The sequence below is a fragment of the Topomyia yanbarensis genome, chromosome 3 (assembly GCF_030247195.1).
Source record: "Topomyia yanbarensis strain Yona2022 chromosome 3, ASM3024719v1, whole genome shotgun sequence".
In the NCBI taxonomy this organism is placed as follows: domain Eukaryota; kingdom Metazoa; phylum Arthropoda; class Insecta; order Diptera; family Culicidae; genus Topomyia; species Topomyia yanbarensis.
In genome coordinates, this window is record NC_080672.1 from 401,586,446 (window position 1) to 401,607,829 (window position 21,384).

Consider the following 21,384-nt stretch of genomic DNA (forward strand, 5'->3'; position numbering starts at 1 on the left):
TGTATAGTCAACCATTTGTACGGGAATGCGTTGCATGATGTACTTTAAAAAAAAGCTTCTGCCTCGGCAAAATTTCTGAATGGTATCGGTGCATAATTACGCAAGTGATGTAAATGTATGTGGACCATATTCGTGGAGATTGGGCTTCATTTTTACCTTTAGTAACTAATCTAGTCTAGTACGAGTTTGTTTAAAATAAACCACAATGGTACTTTCCATAGTACGAACGCTTTTATATTTTATGCTCAGACATTTTTATTCGCATCCACTGCTGTTCGTGTAGTGGATAAGCAACAAAGTGTTAGGTAGAATTGATTTAATTGCTGTGTTGCTAGCAACAAAGAGTTTCTGATATAAGATAAAAAGATATTCGCTTTCAAGAAGTGATTGATAGGAGGTGGATAGTAATAGAGGAAGCGGTTTTCCAACACATCCCAAACCGAAACCTTAGGTGACCTTCCTCGGGCCTGGAAGAAATTCAACTGAAACATGACGTCTCAATATTCCAGACAATATTCTTGTTATCGCCATGACTATCATTACGGGCACAGAGAATCGATTGGTCATAAGCAGAGACATTACCCGTACGAAATCTAAATATATAACCATCCCCCTGCATCCAACGTCTGTTGCTTCATAAGATAACATTTCGCGCTGACAAAAATTACAAAAAAAAATTGAGGCAGATCGGTTTTTCATAAATGTATCTTTCTAATGCAATTGCCTTAGCCTAAACTAAATATTCTGCGAAGATTTGCTTTATAAAGCACTCTGTAGCTCCCATATTTTTTCTAACGAAATACGGGTAGCGCTTTCCATACTTCACCGAACTGAGGGCCTCCACAAAACTGTGAATCTTGCAAAGGTCATTGTAGATCGAGAAATGTGGGTCCTGTAATAGAAGCATATTCAAGCCACATTAACATACAGGAAGTGGCATAACATTCATCAAGGGCAATCCGCATAAAAAGTATATAAAATATGTGCATGGCTACGTGTATTTCTTATCCATCGTATCTACCACTGGCTGGCAGAAGTTTACAGACAAAAAAGGTACCTAGTTTTTAGGCATGAAAGTAACTTGGTCCATGGATTTAGGTGACTTTTTTCGACATTTTTAAAGCCATACCTTTTAACCATTTACAATATGTCATTTTCTCAAATTTCGTTACCACTGCTAACTAGAAGGAGAAAAAAATACATTGGTTCAAAAAAGTGTATGGAGTGTACTGATGCCGCATATTGTTTTTCGGAAAGTAGAATAAAAATGATAATAAATAGCGATTTCCTTTTGTCTCTAGTACGTCAGGATCGATTCTTATGAGCATTTAAAGATTTTCGTATCTTCAACAAAGTTATTTCTCTTATCATTCACAACAACTTTACCGAAGATACCAAATCCTTGAATAATTATTTTTTATGTTAATTCTTCATTTTTATTTCCAGAGGGATTAATAACCAAAATCATTTGTTTTAAAGATGCTCTTTATCATGTTGAAAAATGTCTTCAAAAATATTAAACCTCCAAAGTAGACGATCTCTAAATGATGTTATCTTGACCGTAAAAACCGGGTTTGAACATTTATTTTAGTATTCTTCACTTTAAAATGCCCTCCAAAGGTGCGAGGAACGGACAACAGAAGACTACAAGCCAAGAGAACATCGGGATCAACACGTAAAAAAAATCGCTAGAGTACTATTTGCTTATTTTAGGTATAATCCGAAAATTTCGACGCGGGATTCGACCGAAAACAAGAAATTTCGCGAAGTTTCGCAAGGTGTAGAACTTTCTAAATCGGAACGAACGCCAGAAGAGTATTGCCAAAACATACGCGCGAAACCTCTACACGGCGGCGCTGCGAACGAAATACCGGTGCTGCGCCATTAATTGCTTCGAAGTATTTGATTTGGCAGGCCATTTGCACACGTTGCAAACAAAGAGAGTCATTCGTGGCCAGATGCGCTGTAAACCATAACATTTACAGATCTGAGTATCTCCAAAGAAAACAGTACTATCAAAACCGTTATTTTGGCGCGATTTGACTACATGTCACTACTCCTTAATCGCGCAGGAATGGTATGCGGCTCATACTGTGAAATTTGTGACGAAATACCCAAACTATCCTAAACTCCGTCCGATCGAAACCTATTGGGCTGTGATGAAGCACGAACTTCTGAAGAACAAAAGAGAGGCGAAGGGCGAATAAGAAATTATGCGGAATTGAAAAAACTGAGGATAAACCTACCGAAAACAACTGCATTTTACTAAAACGCGTCCTAAAATTTGACCAATGCATAAAAATTGAAAAAAATATTTATATTGAAACTGCGTATATGTTTTATTTTATTTCGATGACTACATTCTATTTACAAATTAATTTAAAGTGTCGCACAAATTATGGACTCACCTCTTTATTCTTAGCCGAAAAGCTAATGCTGTGATCATCAAGAACACATCAGACAGCCTTTAGTAAACTTCTTCGACACCAGTTTGGCCTTACCAAACCGTAACGCGGGTGGCGTCGCGAAAACTATCGAATAGAAGTTGACAAGAGCTTAAAGCAACATATGATGTTACTTTAAATGTATTCGATCAAAGACTAACTTGGATCTTTGATCCAGCCTAGCATGAGTTAGGCAGTGGAATCATTCTGCGTAACTACAACAAAAGTAAAAAATTTTAGGATTGTTTCCTGCACAGGCATACTATTCATTTGGTACAAACGCTGATTTGGGGAGAGCAATAATTTGTTTGATTATGCTGAAAAAATGTGTTCGACTCATACTAGATTCGACACTGATCTTAAAGCAACCGATTCATTTGTTTGACACGGCTCATAGCAGTAGCTTTATGGAGCCGAAGAAGAACCAACCGACGGCCCCCCTACCGTGAGAACAGTGAATCATCAATCAAATGTCATAAACCAATCACAATGGACACGGACTCGAAATTATAAACAATCGAGACTAGAGAGCAATAGACAAACCAAAACCCCACCGTAAAATTATTTTTCAAACCCATTCAATCTCCTCCGAAAACGGTTCCATCTCCCTGGACCGGTTCTAGCTTCTAAACATTTCCTGATTGGTGTCGGTCATCAGTCTTCCGCGAAATCTCCACCACAACATCATCGCAACCGTGCTGAATAGCTAAACCAGAGCTAACTCACAACTGCCGCTCAACCTTGACAGTGCCGTGTCGGGTGTTTGAGCTTGAAACCGCATCACAAACACAGCAATCGGCTTCAAAATGCCAATTCGGGAGGGCACCCTGGTGTAGTAGTAGATATGACACCTCGCATACACATACCCCACCAAACGGCAAAGCCCTGCCCGCCGCACGCTATAAGCCGAGCCGGGACTTAGAATGCCAATGTCAATAACGCCGATCCACCAGAGTGAGTACGTATCACACCACAGGTAAGCAGCGGTGTTTTTTAGTTACATAGTCACTGTGACAGTGTTGCCTGCCACGTGTCGTTGGTGTCATGCTCTCTTGAGACAAATACAATTTTGGGGTGAACTGAGTTAGATGTGCCACGTTATTTGTTTAGAAAATCCGTACAAAGTGGCGTTTTCAGAATTTTTAAATTCTGCTTGGTTACTGGAATATAGCATGAAATAGTCTGAAAAATTTCGAGCTTTGCTTCAAATAGCTACATCTCGGGATTTGCTGAAATTATATTGAAATTTTAAGCATTAAATTAATTTTGCTGAGCTATAAGTTGAAAAAATTTATGGCTGTTTAGCTGTGCGGAAATTACCGAACTGAATTGAGTGTGTGCGATACTTTTTTCAACTGTTGTTGAGCGACTTAGTGGAATGTATAATTACAGCATTTGGAACAGAACTGTGAAAGTTGTAGTTGCAATTCACTGACTGAATGATTGATCATTATCAGTGGTGCAAAATCTAACATTCAGTTGCCAATTTCTGCGTGCATTTACCGAAACCAGAATTCTGTTCAACGCCTCTCTCATTCATTCACTTCGCCGTATTGACGCTAGCTCCAAATAAACGAAGATACAATTTGTGTTCGTGAACAATCCGGCGCTAGCTTAATCCTATCGCTAAGTTACTGTCGGATTCTGGTGAGACGAAGTCGAAACGCAAATTCTATAAAGGTTATTCCACGCGAAGTGATCAAGGTACGTGTAATCGACTTTCATGGATTTGAACCAAATTTGGAGGAATTGTTCATCTAGGGTCAATATATAAAAACCCAATTCTGTGTATCAATTGAACCACCCCTACATGGGCCATGGGAGCACCGCCCGCTTTGACAAACTGTCTAAACCCTTGATTTTCTTTTTTTCATATATCCGGTTCCATTTAGTATAGAATCAAACCGAAAGCTGGTTTTTAAACAAAATTGTTCAAGGAGTCTCGAATAATATAATCTTTTGGCGGCAGTGCAGCCAACTATGCGATTTTTTCAGTTAAATATTAAAAGTTAATTTTTCTCTCAATACATATACTTTGATTTTGAAAATTCTAATGCCATCGAGTTCCTCAGACACAAACACACTTTTACATAAAAATCTAAATATAATTTAAGCGCATCCTGAGATACTCTGTTTTGAAGCAAGAAAGTCACAAATTCCCATATAAAATCACAAGCGCACAACAATAAAAAACCAACTTGAGTATTCTGAGTTCACGTATAATTTATCGTGAAGTTGACGAGAAATGATGAAAAACTACGTTTTTGGTTTGCTTGTAGTAGATCAGTCAGGATCGATTTTTATAACCGTTTGAATATTTTCTCAATTTTGGCCAAAATGGAGTTTTATATGAGAAAATGCGACTTTTTCCCTTCAAAGCGGTGTATCTCAAGATGCGCTCAAATTATATTGATATTATAAGTGTTTTTTTATGTAAACATGTCTGAGGAATACGATGGCATTAAAATTTTCAAAATTAAAATATATGTATTGAGAGAAAAATTAACTTTTAATATTTAACTGAAAAAATCGCATAGTTGGCAGCACTGCTGCCAAAAGTTGATATTTTTTCTAGGCTCCTTGAACAATTTTCTTTAAAAGCCATCTTGCGGTTTGATTCTAGAGTAAACAGAACCGGAGATATAATCAAAAGAAAATCAAGGGTTTTGGCAATTTGTCAAAACGGGGGCTGTTAACAATTCCCATGGCCCGAGGAGTGGTTCGATTGACACAAAAATTTGGGTTTTTATATATTGGCCCTAGATGAACTATTCCTCAAAATTTGGTTCAAATCCGTGAAGGTCGATTTCAAGTTTTTTTATCACTTCGCGTGGAATGACCCATAACTAATTTAGTTATTGGTTTTGTGCTCTCCACGCGCAAAGATAGTTTTAAACAATTTTCTTCTTAATGGAGAAAAAATAGCTTTTACCTAAATTGTTCTCCATTAAGGAGAAATATAGCATAGAGAAGTATTTACACGCCTTTTAATATCAAAAATGGATTCAGTGTTCAGCAACTACTTCAAACGTTCAACGAACTGTTTTAACAAAGTTTATTGTACTGTCGCGTCGTGATTTGCTTTTTATGTATTCAAAGCATGATCTGAGCAATGACAGTAGCTTGTATATAAGTTTATTAAGACAGACTGAAATGGGATTGGTCGGGCCTGCTGCAATTCACACCACAAGAACACCATTGAGAACACTATATCGTAACCAGTCTTCCCAAATGAACATCGAACACCATGTTCGCTCTAGTTCTGTGCTCATCTTAAACCTGAATTTCGTGTGCAAACTCGAACACGCTAATGCGTACAAAAACACGTACACATGTTCGCCGGCACAGCCGAGCCGCACGTACATATGCGGTATTCGTACACATATGTTTTCGATACTAGTTTTCTTTTTCTCTCATTCATCATCACTAGCGTTATCTCGCATTGTTTTGTGAATCTTCCTTGTGTGCGCACCCGGTGTACGCACACGATATTTAAACCTAAGTTTGCACATCGTTCACTTGGGTTCGATGTTCGAGGCAAACCTGTACACAAAAGCGAAGCATATTTGATGTTGAACGCGTGCACGAAACTTTGTACACAGGTGCAAACTTTTCGATGTTCATGGGTAGTTTGATCGTAACACGTGATACTTGATAGTCTCCGTTTTAGATTGGGCAGTCATACCTCCATTTTGTTACCGTGCATATATTCGGATATCTAACATCGTCATACTTAGCAACGTTACCAGGATACACCTAGTAAATCTTTCTTTAATATACTTTTTAACGATTTATAAACAGATGAATAGACACGACAATAATTATAGCTAAGGTTCAACTGAGAATGCATAAAAAAGTGGTTATCATTGAAAAAGCAAAAGCTGTTTTTTTCGACATTGTTAGCAAAATCTTCACGAAAATCTATTACTTCAAACAATGCCCAGAGCATCTGCATTAATTGATTTTCAATAAGGTTGTGTGAAGGGTATCGATGAAACGGCTTTTATCATTTTCATAGATGGTCGCTTTCCTAGGCTTTCGCAGTTGAACCTTAACCGCCACAATGTTGCTCCGAAGTCGAGATTCAATTTTTACTTATTTTGATACATCTCAACAGCAGAAAGAAAAAAACATGGTTCTTTGTCTGCATGCAATATAGAAGCAATCATACCCGGTAGTGTAAAATCAAATCTCTGATCAGTCTTTAAAGCTAAACCGTCGTGTTGACAAGACGACTTCAAGATGAGCCACGTCGGATCCAAGATGCCTCGTAATGGATCTAAATATTCTCAGATCAACACCATGGAGTAAATTTCCGAACATGATTCGTTAACAGAGATCGTCGAAGAATAATCCAAAGATAAGTTGTCCTAAGTATTTTCCGTGAGGGAAACTTATAGGCATTCCAAGTAAGATTAATTATGCGATACCAGTCCGAGTACAGATAACTGTTAATGAATAATATTATGGAAATACGGGTTATAGAAATTTATCATCAAACAGGCTGATCTTCTCTGAGCCCCCGAAACTTAGAACTGGAAGGGTAAATGTTTATGCAAAGTTTTTATACTTTGTACCTTAAACTAATGCTGATTTCGTTTTTAGACCAGAGTCGCTTTAGGTTCGCTCGGAGCTGTCATATTCGAACATTTGGTGTGAAGTGGTTTACTCTTAAGCTTAACCCTCCGGAAGTCGCGCTTATGGCCCACTGAACGAGCAGCCGCTGGTGCCCTAAGACGATTTCGCTAGATTTTCAGAACAGCGTGCACTTAGTGCACAAGCGCGAGTGCCGGAAAGTTAAGCTTGAGCTTGTGCGACTACCCCTGGTCGCAAATCCGTCATTGGTCTGAACTAGGGGGGTTAACAAATCATCCTTCAACATACAACTCCTAGTAATTTCAAGTTGTTTATCACTTAATAACGGCGCCGGTCAGGTCCAAATGTAGATCGCAGCAGGACAGGGAAGGAATGTTAGTCCTACACTTGTTTTTGCTAGAGGTCGTATATACTACTGCACACTCCACAAGTGTTACTGGAGGAGGGAGATTGTTAGTAGGGCTAGGGATTCTAGGAGTTGCCCAGCCACCAGGGGACTCATTAGATGTCTAAAAGAACGTTTGAAACGTACTCAAGAGGAGGATCTCTCAAATTTTGCCAAAAATACACCGAAGCTTGAGATTTTTTTTGGGATAATGAAATGACATAGAAACATTCTGCTTTAATTGTCGGTGTGTTTATTATTTTCGAATACGTTGATATTTCTATCATGTTGAAATTCAAAATGGCAAATACAAAATGGCGGCTGACGTTGACCTCTGCACGCGAAACGTCGTCTCCGAACTTCAATTCTACAACGTCTTGTGGTGAACGTTAATGAGGGATTTCTTAAAATTTATAAAATTCTCTACCCAAAATGAGCATAAAAATATAAAAGTATAGTTTTTAAACGAGCTCAAAGTAAAAATATGCTAGCAATTTTTTTTAATGTTGGTTGATTTTTTGTCTAAATTGTATCTAATTAGGTATAAATCATAGAGAATTTTATACATTTTAAGAAATGCTAATCATCGCTCATTTCAGTTTACCACATGAGGCTGCAAACTTAAAGTTCTGAGACGATGTTTTGCGTGCAGAGGTCAACACGAGCCGCCATTGTGAATTTCGGCATGATAACGTATTTAGAAATAATAAACACATTTGACAATCAATGGATATTCCTATGAAATGGCCATTATCCCACAAAAATTCTCACAATTCGGTGTATTTTTGACAAGATCTGAAAAAAAAACCTTCGCTTAATTCAAATAAATAATAAATACTAATAGTAAAATCACCAAAAATATTTGAAACATCAAGTAATAGGTACTCCTACTAAATTAAATTATAAAACAAACTGAGACTACAACCGAAGGCTGTTGTCTGTACTACAACTAAAAAGCTATCGATTGTTTTCGCAGCGAGAATATGAAATAATTTTGTGTGGTCCAAAATAAGTACTAACTGTTTTTAAAATCCTAATTTGTATGACGGACATACTAGTAGTGACACATTACTAGTGGACAAACTATCAATGACAATTTGTATGACGGATATACCAGCAATTTCACGCGCTCGTATTTTATTATTATGCTACTAGAATAAGAAGGAAGCAGGTTGATCACGAATAGTTAAGAATGATATGCATTAATTTAAATGAAGATACGAGTCCTGTTTTTGTCATCTTTACGACATGAGAGCAGAAACCTGGTGGATCAATTCTTGTCCTTTGTTGTCGGATGCCACACGGCCTGGCTGGCAAGATTTGGAGTAAGATAACAGTATTTGTAGCAAAAAGGATTTAACACAACTATCGAAAAAAGGAACATTGAATTAGTATGATTACATTCAACTGCGAAAAATTCTTACTGGAACATTCCAGACTTAATTACACTTCTGGCAACACTTGTCACCGACCACCAACAGACTGCGCCGTCGGTATACAGCATACGGATTAGAAGCAACGCAGATTGGCAAAGTAGAAAAAAATCAACCCCGTCCGTTATGGTCATTCAGCAAGCTACGCTGACGGCTGTGGTGGTGTGTACGCTCGATGTCACGTCGATATATGCATAACCGATGGTGTGTCTGTTGCATCTACACACGATCTCCGGGCACAGTTGGCGGGGGCTACATAGTTGAAAATTCAAGATCAAATTCATGGCTTTGTAAATAAGACCGACCTGTCCTGGCCAGGCTACAAATCGCATTATGCGGTTCGAGCAGAACTTTTCGTATTTCGGTACACTGGTTTTATTAGGGTTGGCTACTGCTAGTGAGAGAGATTATTTTATGATTGTTCAGAGTCATTCAGAAATTGCCCAAGTTACTTTAATAAGTGAGCAACCAGTTTGTCCGGTTATGATTAATAGACACTGATTATGAGTTCCTAGGAATGTAGTTTTAGTGGCAGAATCGGTGCAGTCCGGTTTTAGTCAGTCATTCGCAGATTTGCATGCATTGCTACCAATAAAAATATTTCGGAAATCCAACTCAGGAAATAGTGAAATACCATTTATTCTGTCCTAGTAATAAATAATCAACTAAAACTATGAATCATGTGTCCCTGGACATGAAATAAACGAATCTTGTTAACGTTTACCAAAAAATAAGTCTTATTTGGGATAAGATCGTCACAATACCCGATCAGAAACACATAAAATCATTTCTAAACTATATCTCGCGCTGTTAGCTTGTTATTATTTTCTGTAACTACTAACGAGGCCAGTTTTATAACACAGCTTACTACGAAAATTACTTTCTGTTATAATCTTGTTATTGCATTCCGATCGGGTAACGACAGTTATTGGATTCAACAACGAATCCCTATACCATCTTTGCCGTCTGTTCGTTACAAAATCTTTGTTCGTTTCATTAAAATGCAGACGCAAAGTACTTTACTATCTCCGAAATACCTTGCGTCTCCACTAACGTATCACAAATATCCGATAAAATTAAATTACCCGGGCACTTTTCCATCTGACCTCCGCTAGTAGCACCATGGCAGCTGCTAGTTGTCAAAATCTCATTTTAAATTAGTTTTGACAATCGAACACAGAATCGTTCGAAAGGATCAGTAATTGCGTTCCAGTCTTCTACGATCTACCGCCAAGAACAAGCAGACATCTTTTAGTGTTCGTTAGTTAGGTCGAGATGGTTGTCCGCCTCCGATTCCAAAGCCATTCGCTTCCACTCTCATCATTGGATCGGTCACCCTATGAATAAATAGTATCGCATCCAATGGTGATCATGTTTATTTATTTTCTGTGTGATCTGCAGCCAAATTCAACCCAGCCGAGTGTTAGTGGAGTGCTATAAGAAGGAAAGATCTTTCCGCGGTGTTGTGAAACAAAAAACCACCTTCCACCATCCCCCCAGTTGACACGAAACCTCCGCCGGTTCTTGCTTCTGCTGTACTGTGCAGCTGCTGCCATCCAACCGCGATGTCCGATCATTTTAAGACGCAGAATTGGGCAGTTCGCTTGACGTTTCCATGGTCAACAGCGTGGAGAAAACCTTGATCGTGACAATTTTTTGTTCCATTCTACCTACTGGTTAAGCCACTAATCGCCAGATTTGGTTGGGTTCTTTGTGTGCGTGGCAGAGAGTGTTCCAACTGTTGTCTAGCGGAAGAAAAGGGTATAAGTCGAGTTGATCAAAGGGGAACCACGTGACGTCAGGTTTCCATTCACTCAGAAATCCACAACCAGCATCGGGCGTTTTCGTTTCGTTTTGTTGTTTTTTTTTTTTTGGGAGAAAACAAGTTTGTATTTGATTCGCCCCTTAGCTAGCGGAACGTGCTCGACGGTGTTTTCGCTGCTTTCCGTTTAGCTCGATGTTTCGCCCTTTCCCCCCAGCGCTGAAGTGATTAATATGGATGGCCTTGTCGGGTTGTGTTTTTGCGGGGTGCTGACGAACGTAAACAGTACCGAACAAAAAAAATCTATTGACACACTACATGCGCGAGTGGGTATATTTTTGTACACATGGAAGATAATTTTAGATTTGGATTATGGTTCCGAACGCGGCAAATCTGGTGTTTAGCATCAAATGAAGTGACTTGGCAAGGTTGCAGGTCTTAAATGGGACATGGATTTGTATCGGGTTTTTTGTTTGTTGGTGCAGTTAGAGTTATAGAATGGATTTGTTTTGTTTTGAATATGTAGTAAATCGTATATAATTTTTATAAAATGTTAGAAGATTAGAAGTAAAAACAGTCGAAGTTATTTTCATAACCCAAACTTTCCCTACAATTTCGAATGGCTCACAGAACGATTAACCGCTTGTGGAAAAAACGAGTTCGCTTGATTTCCAGAGCAGCGTGCACTCTGCACAATAACGCGCCTGCCGAAAAGATTAAGAATCAAAATATATTCGATCCTCGTGTTATTCGTGTGCAAGGATGTGCAAGTTGAGGATCAAAGGCCGTTTCTTCAACTACAGCATCATCAACGTGCACTGCCCACACGAAGGGAGACTCGACGACGAGAAAGAAGCGTTCTACATGCAGCTGGAGCAGACATACGACGGTTGCCCTCTGCGAGACGTGAAAATTGTCATCGGCGACATGAACGCACAGGTAGGAAGGGAGACAATGTACAGACCGGTGATCGGGCCTAACAGCCTGCATTCCGTATCAAATGACAACGGCCAACGATGTGTGAACTTCGCAGCTTCCCGTGGAATGGTAGTCCGAAGCACCTTCTTCCCTCGCAAAGATATCCACAAAGTCACCTGGAGATCACCGGACCAAGTAACAAAAAATCAAATCGACCACGTTCTAATCGACGGTAGATTCTTCTCGGACATCACAAACGTCCGCATTTATCGCAGTGCGAATATAGATTCGGACCACCACCTGGTTGCAGTATGCTTGCGCTCAAAACTTTCGACAGTGCATAGCTCTCGTCGAAGCCGAACGCCGCGGCTAAACATCGAGCGGCTACAAGATGGCAGAGTGGCTCAAGAATACGCGCAGCAGTTGGAAGTGGCACTACCAACGGAAGAGCAGCTAGGCGCAGTTGCCCTTGAAGATGGCTGGAGAGATATCCGATTCGCCATAGGTAGCACCGCAGCCACTGCACTAGGTACGGTGGGCCCGGACCGAAGAAGCGACTGGTACGACGGCGAATGCGAGCAGTTAGTCGAAGAGAAGAATGCAGCATGGGCGAGAATGCTGCAACACCGCACGAGGACGAACGAGGCGCGATATAAACAGGCACGGAACAGGCAGAACTCGGTTTTCCGGACCAAAAAGCGCCAGCAGGAAGACCGAGACCGCGAAGCGATGGAGCAGCTGTACCGCGCTAAAGACACACGGAAATTCTACGAGAAGTTGAACCGCTCGCGCAGGGGCCACGTACCACAGGCCGACATGTGCAGAGATACAAACGGGAATCTTCTCACGGACCAGTGTGAGGTGATCCAGAGGTGGCGGCAGCACTACGAAGAACACCTGAACGGCGATGCAGCAGACGACGAGGATGGCACGGTAACGCACGTAGGAGCACGCGCGGAAGACATTACCCTACCGGCTCCGGATCTCCAAGAAATCCAGGAGGAGATTAGCCGGCTCAAAAATAATAAAGCCGCTGGGTTGACCAAGCGAGCTACTAAAACACGGTGGCGAGCCACTGGCTAAAGCGCTGCACTGGGTGATTACCAAGATTTGGGAGGAGGAGATTTTACCGGAGGAGTGGATGGAAGGTGTCGTGTGTCCTATCTACAAAAAGGGCGACAAGCTGGATTGCTGTAATTACCGAGCAATCACCCTGCTGAACGCCGCCTACAAGGTACTCTCCCAAATACTATGCCGTCGACTATCACCAATTGCAAGAGAGTTCGTGGGGCAGTGCCAGGCGGGTTTCATGAGCGAACGATCTACCACGGACCAGGTGTTCGCCCTTCGTCAAGTACTGCAGAAATACCGCGAGTACAATGTGCCCACACATCATTTGTTCATCGACTTCGAAGCCGCATACGACACTATCGATCGAGATCAGCTATGGCAGATTATGCACGAGTACGGATTCCCGGACAAACTGACGCGATTAGTGAAGGCGACGATGGATCGGGTGATGTGCGTAGTACGTGTCTCAGGGACGCTCTCGAGTCCCTTCGAATCACGCAGAGGGTTACGGCAAGGTGATGGTCTCTCGTGTCTGTTATTCAACATCGCGCTGGAAGGTGTAATAAGAAGAGCAGGGATCGACACGAGTGGTACGATTTTCACAAAGTCCGTTCAGCTACTTGGCTTCGCCGATGACGTTGATATTATTGCACGAAACTTTGAGAAGATGGAGGAAGCCTACATCAGACTGAAAAGAGAAGCCAAGCGCGTCGGACTTGCCATCAACACGTCGAAGACAAAGTACATGATAGGAAGAGGTTCACGAGAAGAGAATGAGAACCGCCCGCTTCGAGTTTGCATCGGTGGCGACGAAATCGAGGTGGTTGAAGAGTTCGTGTACTTGGGCTCACTGGTGACCGCCGACAATAATACCAGCAGAGAGATTCGTAGACGCATCGTGGCAGGAAATCGTGCTTACTTTGGCCTCCGCAAGACACTTCGGTCGAACAGAGTTCGCCGTCGTACGAAGTTGACCATCTACAAGACGCTGATTAGACCGGTAGTTCTCTACGGGCACGAGACCTGGACCATGCTCGTGGAGGACCAACGCGCACTTGGTGTCTTCGAACGGAAAGTGCTGCGTACCATCTACGGTGGAGTGCAGATGGAAGACGGCACATGGAGACGGCGAATGAACCATGAGTTGCATCAGCTGTTGGGGGAGCCGCCCATCTGTCATACCGCGAAAATCGGACGACTACGGTGGGCCGGGCACGTAGCCAGAATGTCGGACAATAGCCCGATGAAAACGGTTCTCAATTGCAATCCGACCGGTTCAAGAAGACGTGGCGCGCAGCGAGCACGATGGATCGACCAGGTGGAAGACGATTTGCGGACCCTTCGCAGACTGCGTGGCTGGCGACGCGCGGCCATGGACCGAGTGGAATGGAAGAATCTTGTGTATACGGCACAGGCCACTTCGGCCTTAATCTGTTAATAAATAAAATAAATATAAATAAAATAAATAGTTATTCGTATGCAAGAAAAAGATAGGGAATTCGAAAAACACAACATAATACAATCACTACATAAAACGGTAAAAAATCTGGATTCTTCTCTAAATAACAACCCTACTGGCAGTTTTAACTGCAAGGGAGTTACATGTCAGATGATAAAGCTGCGTAACAATTGAGTTTACAACGGTGCTTCAGCCAATTCATTTCCATTAATTTGACGGTGCTTCAGCTAATTCATTTCCAAGATTAAAACTGGAAAGATCGGGTACCCGTAGAAGGCAGATAGCATTTGAAATCCTGAGTTCCTCGATTTGAGTTCGACATGCTATTAATAATTCCGATCTCAAATCTGCCGAACTGAGTGCTTTTAGAGCAGCTGTCAGAGCGAAAATAAATTACTTTACTGCACATTCTCTGTTCAAATCCGATTGGACGCCACACAAATTCTCGAAGATCTCTGCTTCGAATACGGTACAGGGTCTACCAGGCGAATGCGATTGGTCTAATCTCATTTCACGGCAATGGACACCAGAACCGGCTCGACTCTTCAACATAGAACCGTCAGTGTAACAACCTACGTATTCTTTAAGGTCTCGCTCCATACAGCGAGGCAGGTAAGTATATACTCATCCCAAATAGTCATTTGTTGCCACAATCTTGTGTGGCTACTTATAGTATCTATTGAGTTGCAGTTACAAAGTCCAGTAATCTTAAAATGGTACAAGACAATGCTTCTTGTTTCAGAAACACATACAGTGGTTTAATGTCTTGAGCAGTAGGTGTTGTTATGAACTCACCCGCCATCGCCTTCATAACTATCCTCTAAAGATGGTTTTACTTCGACTGGATTGTTATGACTTCTCCCTTCTGCCACATCCGTGATTCTAAAATCTATGTGAGCAGACCCGTTGAGTTTTGAGTCAAGAATGACCCCGGCGTACTTATCTTGATCTGTGACAATAATTTCAAAGTCAAAGACCTGTAAGGGACAAGCTCTGATTGTAATCCTTCGAAAAGCACCATTGATATTTAAATTGGATTAACTAATATTCCAATATGTAGATACCATTGCTATATTACACATAAGGCTCATATGATAATCATCGACGAAACCATAAGTCACAAATCCAAGCTCATTAAGTTTCCTCAGAGGCGAATGACCTTGAGGTTAAAATATTTGTTTGTTTTTGCTTTTGTGAACGATACTATTGGTTTAGTTAGGTGTAGAAAATTTTGTTTCATATTTTTGTATAATTAACATAGGCTTCAGATAGGTTATCACTCTCCTCTTGCCGTTAAAAGTGTGCTGATTATGCTGCGCATCGGTGATGACAGCTATGCGGCGATGCAGTCGGTGGTTTGTTTTGAACGAGTTGGAAGGTGGCCATCGTGTTTGAAGAGTGGCGAACCACGGCAGTGAACAAACGCCCAGAATTATCCATCATTTTTCGGGACAGTTTCCCGCAGCTAGTGTCAGTGAGGTAGAGTGCGCGCGTGCAATGGCAAGTTATACCGTCGAAAGTTCCGGGCCGTGGTTCGGGCACACGTAAGTACGGTGTTGATTCGCCATATGTGGATAGCCAATGGCTAAGGAATGCTCAAACTTCCCCGGCTAAACTTGTAGGAATCAAAACAGTCGAACGAGCCTCTCCTCCACAGTTAATCGCCAAGAAGAACGAAGCCGTTGTAGTCCCGGCCGGTCGGACGAAGCCGTCCGTCTTCCCGTCATCACTAGCAGCAGCAGATCTGAGTAACGACCAGTAGTGGAGAGTTGTGGAAAAATAAACAGTAAAGTTAAATTTTTATTTGTTTGTTTACCTTTTTGTTTTCATACAAAAATCCGAAATTCTGGTAGAAGCACCTAGGCCGCCCTGACAAGAAGGGTCTGCCGGGTAAATCAGAACCCAAGTTGTGGGTAAACCGCTACTTATAATATAAAGGTACTCCATGACTTCGAGTTGCTTCCAAAATGGATTCTAAAAATGCGTCGCCAAATGCATCTTCAATGTCGAGAAAAATTTCTAAACTTGGTTGCTTTTGCGAAACAGCTTTTTAAATTTTGAATATAACAAATGACAACAAATTGATGAAATACTTAAGCAACACATATATGCATATACTCAATGTAGAAAATCGGACAACTTTGCCACGAACTTGCATGGAAGTTGTGTAAGCAAGAGATTCTTCACATTTCCTGTCGATCACGCCTGCTTGAGACTACCTAGCTCTAGTTTTCCGTTCGAAGTTTTTAACTGATTCTCCAACCAGCATTTTTGAAGGTATATCCAAGTTGCAAATGAATAATACGTGTTTATAGCCCTCGTAAAAAGTCACACTAACTACACAAAATGCATTAAACTGGGAGCAATATACGTACATTACAATTTCAGTAGCTATTGACGATGTCAACAATATACACGTTAAGCGCGATAACTTCTAGTGTTAAAGCGATTCTAGAGAATATAGTTACGATTGCATATGTGACAAAACCTTTTATTCTATACTATAGTAGTAACTCTTGAACGATTTCGCAACGCTATATACGATTAACTGTGATTCGTCGGTAAAGTAGCTCAAAGAATAAAAACAGTAATTAGGCACATCAATCATACCCAACATAACTAAATACGTATACATAAACGGGAAGGGAAAGGGTTTATACAACGAATGCTGATATGCAGAACCGAGCCCATAGAAACAACTATAGGTTTCGATATTTTTCATTATTTTAGAAGTCAGAGTCGAACTTACAACATTTGGATTATAGAAAAGGGACGACTACACAGAATTATAAATGTCTTAATATTTACCATCCATTTATTATCTTCAAGTAGAGCCTAATCCAATAAAGATTTATCATATATTTATCGTTTCAAAAATATGAGGTAGAACGTAAGTAAAATTGCGAAATCGGCTTTCTTCTATGTTGTGATGTCGTATCTAACTTTTCGAAGTCTTTATTATGTACTTTATTAAGCTGTTATTCCAACATTGATTGCAGTATAATACGATCAAATGTGAACAAAATACAACTTTTTCAATTCTAGAACAAAGGCAAAGACCGCTCCCGATCCATCTCGTCTAACATTTGTACGTAAAATAATAAAACAGACGCTTATGATAAACTAAAATAATACATACGATCCTGTCGTGATTTTGTCCCTCAGAAATTCGCCCTATGCGAAAGGGCTTAACTGTGAATACGATTTACAGAAGGGCGCGGATAAATGGGCTGAACTAACTCTGTCTTGCTCGGTGGGGCAGGGTGAATGGGCGAACTGGGCAGGATCATTTCTAATAGGACTCACTAACTGGATGCAAAGAAACTCAATGCAAACGAAAGGGCTCGAAATTTTTTTCTTTAAATCTTATGAAAGCATTTTCGAATGTTTGGGTTCAACAATCACCGTGTAGACATGCTCACAGTAGATATTATTTCTCATTTAAATAATATTATAACGGCTTACAAAATAATTTGGAGAATAATAATCATTTGCCCTGGTTCTGTCCGAAACTGAGCTAAGAGACCCTAATAATTGTACAGGGTGCTTATCTTAGGGGCGCTGGAATCTTGATCTGTTTTTTTTTAAATAAATGAGAATAAATCATCAAATATGTCATTATGGTAGTTCCATTTTCAGGTACACACTAATTTTTTATTCGAAAATCGAACTAAAGGACGAGCGCTAAAAGACTACGCTACAATCCCGTCAGTCCCATTTAGATTTATTCGCAACAAATAGTGTAGCACTAAAATTTACAGGTGATAAAAGAAAAAACACGAAAATTTCAACTGCAAAGACTCCAAATTAAAAAAAAAAAATGCGGAAAATTATTGTACTTAGCACTTGTTTACTAAATTTCATAGAAACACAAGTGGCATAGATATGTGGTCATAGGCAGTTAAGCAGCCCACCTTCTTAAAGCTGCAGCAAAGATCGTAGAGTAAGCTAGATCATTTATCATTGAGAAGACAACCTTATCCGTACAGTGAAAATCGAAGTATCCTCAATGCCAGGAGGAGCTGCACCATAGCACAAAGTTGCCGGAGCCTAACCAGGGCCAAACCATTCCTACACTAAATTGAATCTTCGGTTTAAATATTACATATCATATGGTGTTTTGGCGTTGGAAACTCCTTGGTTTATGTCAAATTTCTAAGACCAACAACTAATTACTTCGGTTTTGTGTCAGTTTTCTCGAGCTGGTCTAATTGGTGGATTCTCAAGAGAAAAGTTTAAGCTTTCACATGGAATCTCATCTACCTACAAATTTTGGGAGCTGTAAAAGATGTCATACTCCGGTGATCTCCAAGAGCTCAGCGATTTGTTGTGCTGAGTGGCGTAACTCTTTTTAGTATTTCTGCAAAAGAGTACTATTTTTTACAGGAACGCTTGAGAATGCTCAGGTGATGTATACGCGAACCAAAAGGTTACCGGACACGAGCTGGAAAGAGCACACCATTTTGTTCCGTCCAGTGCGATAGCTAAGTACATTTTTTGCTTACCGGAGTCGTAAAAACAACTAATCCCGATAACTACACCGTCGATCTCAACTTTGTAAGTGGGACTGTAGACGTGGTAGTCCTTTATGAATAGCTTGTCTGCGGTAATGTAATTTGCTTGTTTTAGACAGAATATCACAATTCAGAACCTATCTAGGAAAACTTACGAGATATTTGTCACTACTGAGTATTTCTACGGCACTGCCGGCGAAATATTTGGAATATTTTGAGAATTATGTATGAATTTAAACAAAATCTTCGATGACGAATCTTACTCGGAGTCTGTTGTAATCTAGAAAAAATAACTTTTATTTATTTATAATTAATATCAACAGACACAGTGTAGTCCTAATGATAATTTCTTAATCTATTTAAACAGTCAAATTGTAATCTGCTACGTGGAATGTGAAGATCGAACTCGGATGACACTCTGTTGAAGGTCCGCTGCAACCTAATGATGGCACTGTTTACTCCATAGTTAATCTGGCGAAGAGGTAATCGGAGGAATAAATTATTGCGAAGGGCGCGAGGCCGAACGCTCATATTTATCGCACTGAGAAGCTCGCGGCAGTCAATTCGATCTTGCAAATTATCCGAAATCGTCATAGCACGGAATAGATCAGGCCGCATTTGCAATGTATCGATTCCAATAAGCAAACCCCGGCTTTCGTAACTTGGCAGCTGATGAGGGTTGCTCCAAGGCAATCGACGAAGGGCAAACCGAACAAATCTGCGCTATACTGTCTCAATTCGATGGACACCGTTGAGGGTTCCACACAACTGAACAATATTCCAGAGTTGATCGAACGAGTGAGCAGTAGAGAGATTTCAAGCAGTAAATATCTGAAAAGTGCTTAGATATTCTCATTAAGACCTCCAAACAGCGTGATGCCTTTGCGACAATATAGGTGATATGCTGTTTAAACGTCAGTTGTTCATCGAGAAAAACTCCGAGATCGTTGACACAATTCGCTCTGTCAATCGTGGATTCAGCTAGATAGTAATCGAATCGAATTGGCGTTTTTTCATCGAGAACGTAATGACCGTGCATTTCTTGGGGTTTAGGGTCATTCGGTTGATCTCGCACCATTCCACAAAGGTTACCAGTTGGCGTTGAAGGAAAACTGCATCATCAGTATTCCGGATTATATGGTATAACATGAGGTCGTCGGCGAAAGACAACCGTGGTCCTTCTAAACAAAAGTTGACGTCGTTGAAATACAGAAGAAAAATCAATGAACCGAGATGGCTGCCTTGCGGAATACCAGATGAAGCGAAGAACTCTTCGGATACACAATCATCTATCTTGACTGCTAGACGACGATCACTGAGATACGATTGCATCCAACGAAGAATATTAGTACCAAAGCCAAGTCTATCCAACTTTGCCACTGCAATAGCGTGATTAATCTTGTCAAAAGCAGCTGAAAGGTCCGTGTAGATAACGTCAGTTTGAAGGCCGTCTGACATGGCATCTGTCACATATGTTGTGAACTACAGAAGATTCGTAGATGTTGAACGTTTCGGCATAAATCCATGCTGAGTCTCGGAGATATACTGTTTGCAGTGGCTGGAGATGGGTTCCAACACAGCCATTTCAAACAGCTTAGGAACTGCGCTTAGCGTTGCAATACCACGGTAGTTGTCAACTACCTTTTTATCACCTTTTTTGTGAACTGGAAACATGAAGGAGGATTTCCAGAGTTCGGGAAATACTCCAGTTGTTAGCGACAATTGAAAAAGATGACAAAGATGTTCAATTATAAGAGAGCATTTTTTTAGAATAATAGTTGGTATACCATCTGGGCTTGCCGAGGTTGAAGCCTTCATTTTGCCAATCGCCAGTTGTACCATGTTATGTCGATATTAATAGAGTTCAAAGACTGGTATGATAGAGGTATATTGAGAGCCGCGCGTGAAACCTGGGTCGGTGTCAGTTTCTCGTTGGAGAAAACACTCGCGAACTTTTCAGAGAATAGTTGGCAAATCTCCTGTAAACTAGAGCTCATACGTCCTCCATAGCTCATCGTTGTAGGCAACCCGGATTCCTTTCATTGCTCGTTTACATGCTTCCAGAATGTTTTAGGTTCGGACTTCAACTTACGTTGCACGTTTCGCAAGTAATCGGCATGGTAACGCTTCGATGTCATTTTATAGACTTGGTTAACATGAACGTAGTGTTGTCGCAGCACGTAGCCCCCAAACTTGGAGTACTTCTTCAGAGCGGCTCTTTTAGTCGCTTTTAACCGTCTCAGCTCGGCAGTGTGCCTCGCTGGGTGCTTAACCCATTATAACCCAGGGGTTTCAAAAAGTGAGCCAAATGCAGTGATATTTTCAATTCCACCAAAAAATGTATCAAAGATTATGGGAAAAATAAAATCACCGCTTAAATTGGTTTTGAGAATGAAAATATCTCGTGCAAAAAATTTCGTACGCTTAAATAAAAACAACAAATTTTAAGTTGTTTGACATATTTCTTCGGATTTTCTGATAGACAACACTTCTTTTACACCTGTAGGAACGTTTTGTCACAATAAAATTCAATTAAATGTATTGCTTACTTTTCAGCCGCCATTTGCCCCAACTATACACGGTTCAAAAATGTTAACAAAATCATAAAAAATGGCAGTTGTCTTGTTTCACAATGAAAAATGGGGTGCAATGATCCCATTAGTGCAATAATAAAGCAGTTAGATGCCAAAATTCTGCAGTAAATACGCGTTAAACGATGGATAGTTCTGCGTATGAAATTTCATACGCTAGGATATAATGGGTTAAATTGAAGGCCACTTCTTTTGGGTACATAGCGATCGA

At 40.6% G+C, this 21,384-nt stretch overlaps 1 protein-coding gene across 1 annotated transcript in view; it reads left to right on the forward strand.

Moving 5' to 3' along the window:
* Window positions 1-21,384, forward strand: part of LOC131688330 (ecdysone-induced protein 74EF-like) — a 265,416-nt gene that overhangs the window by 207,043 nt on the left and 36,989 nt on the right. The window lies entirely within an intron of this gene.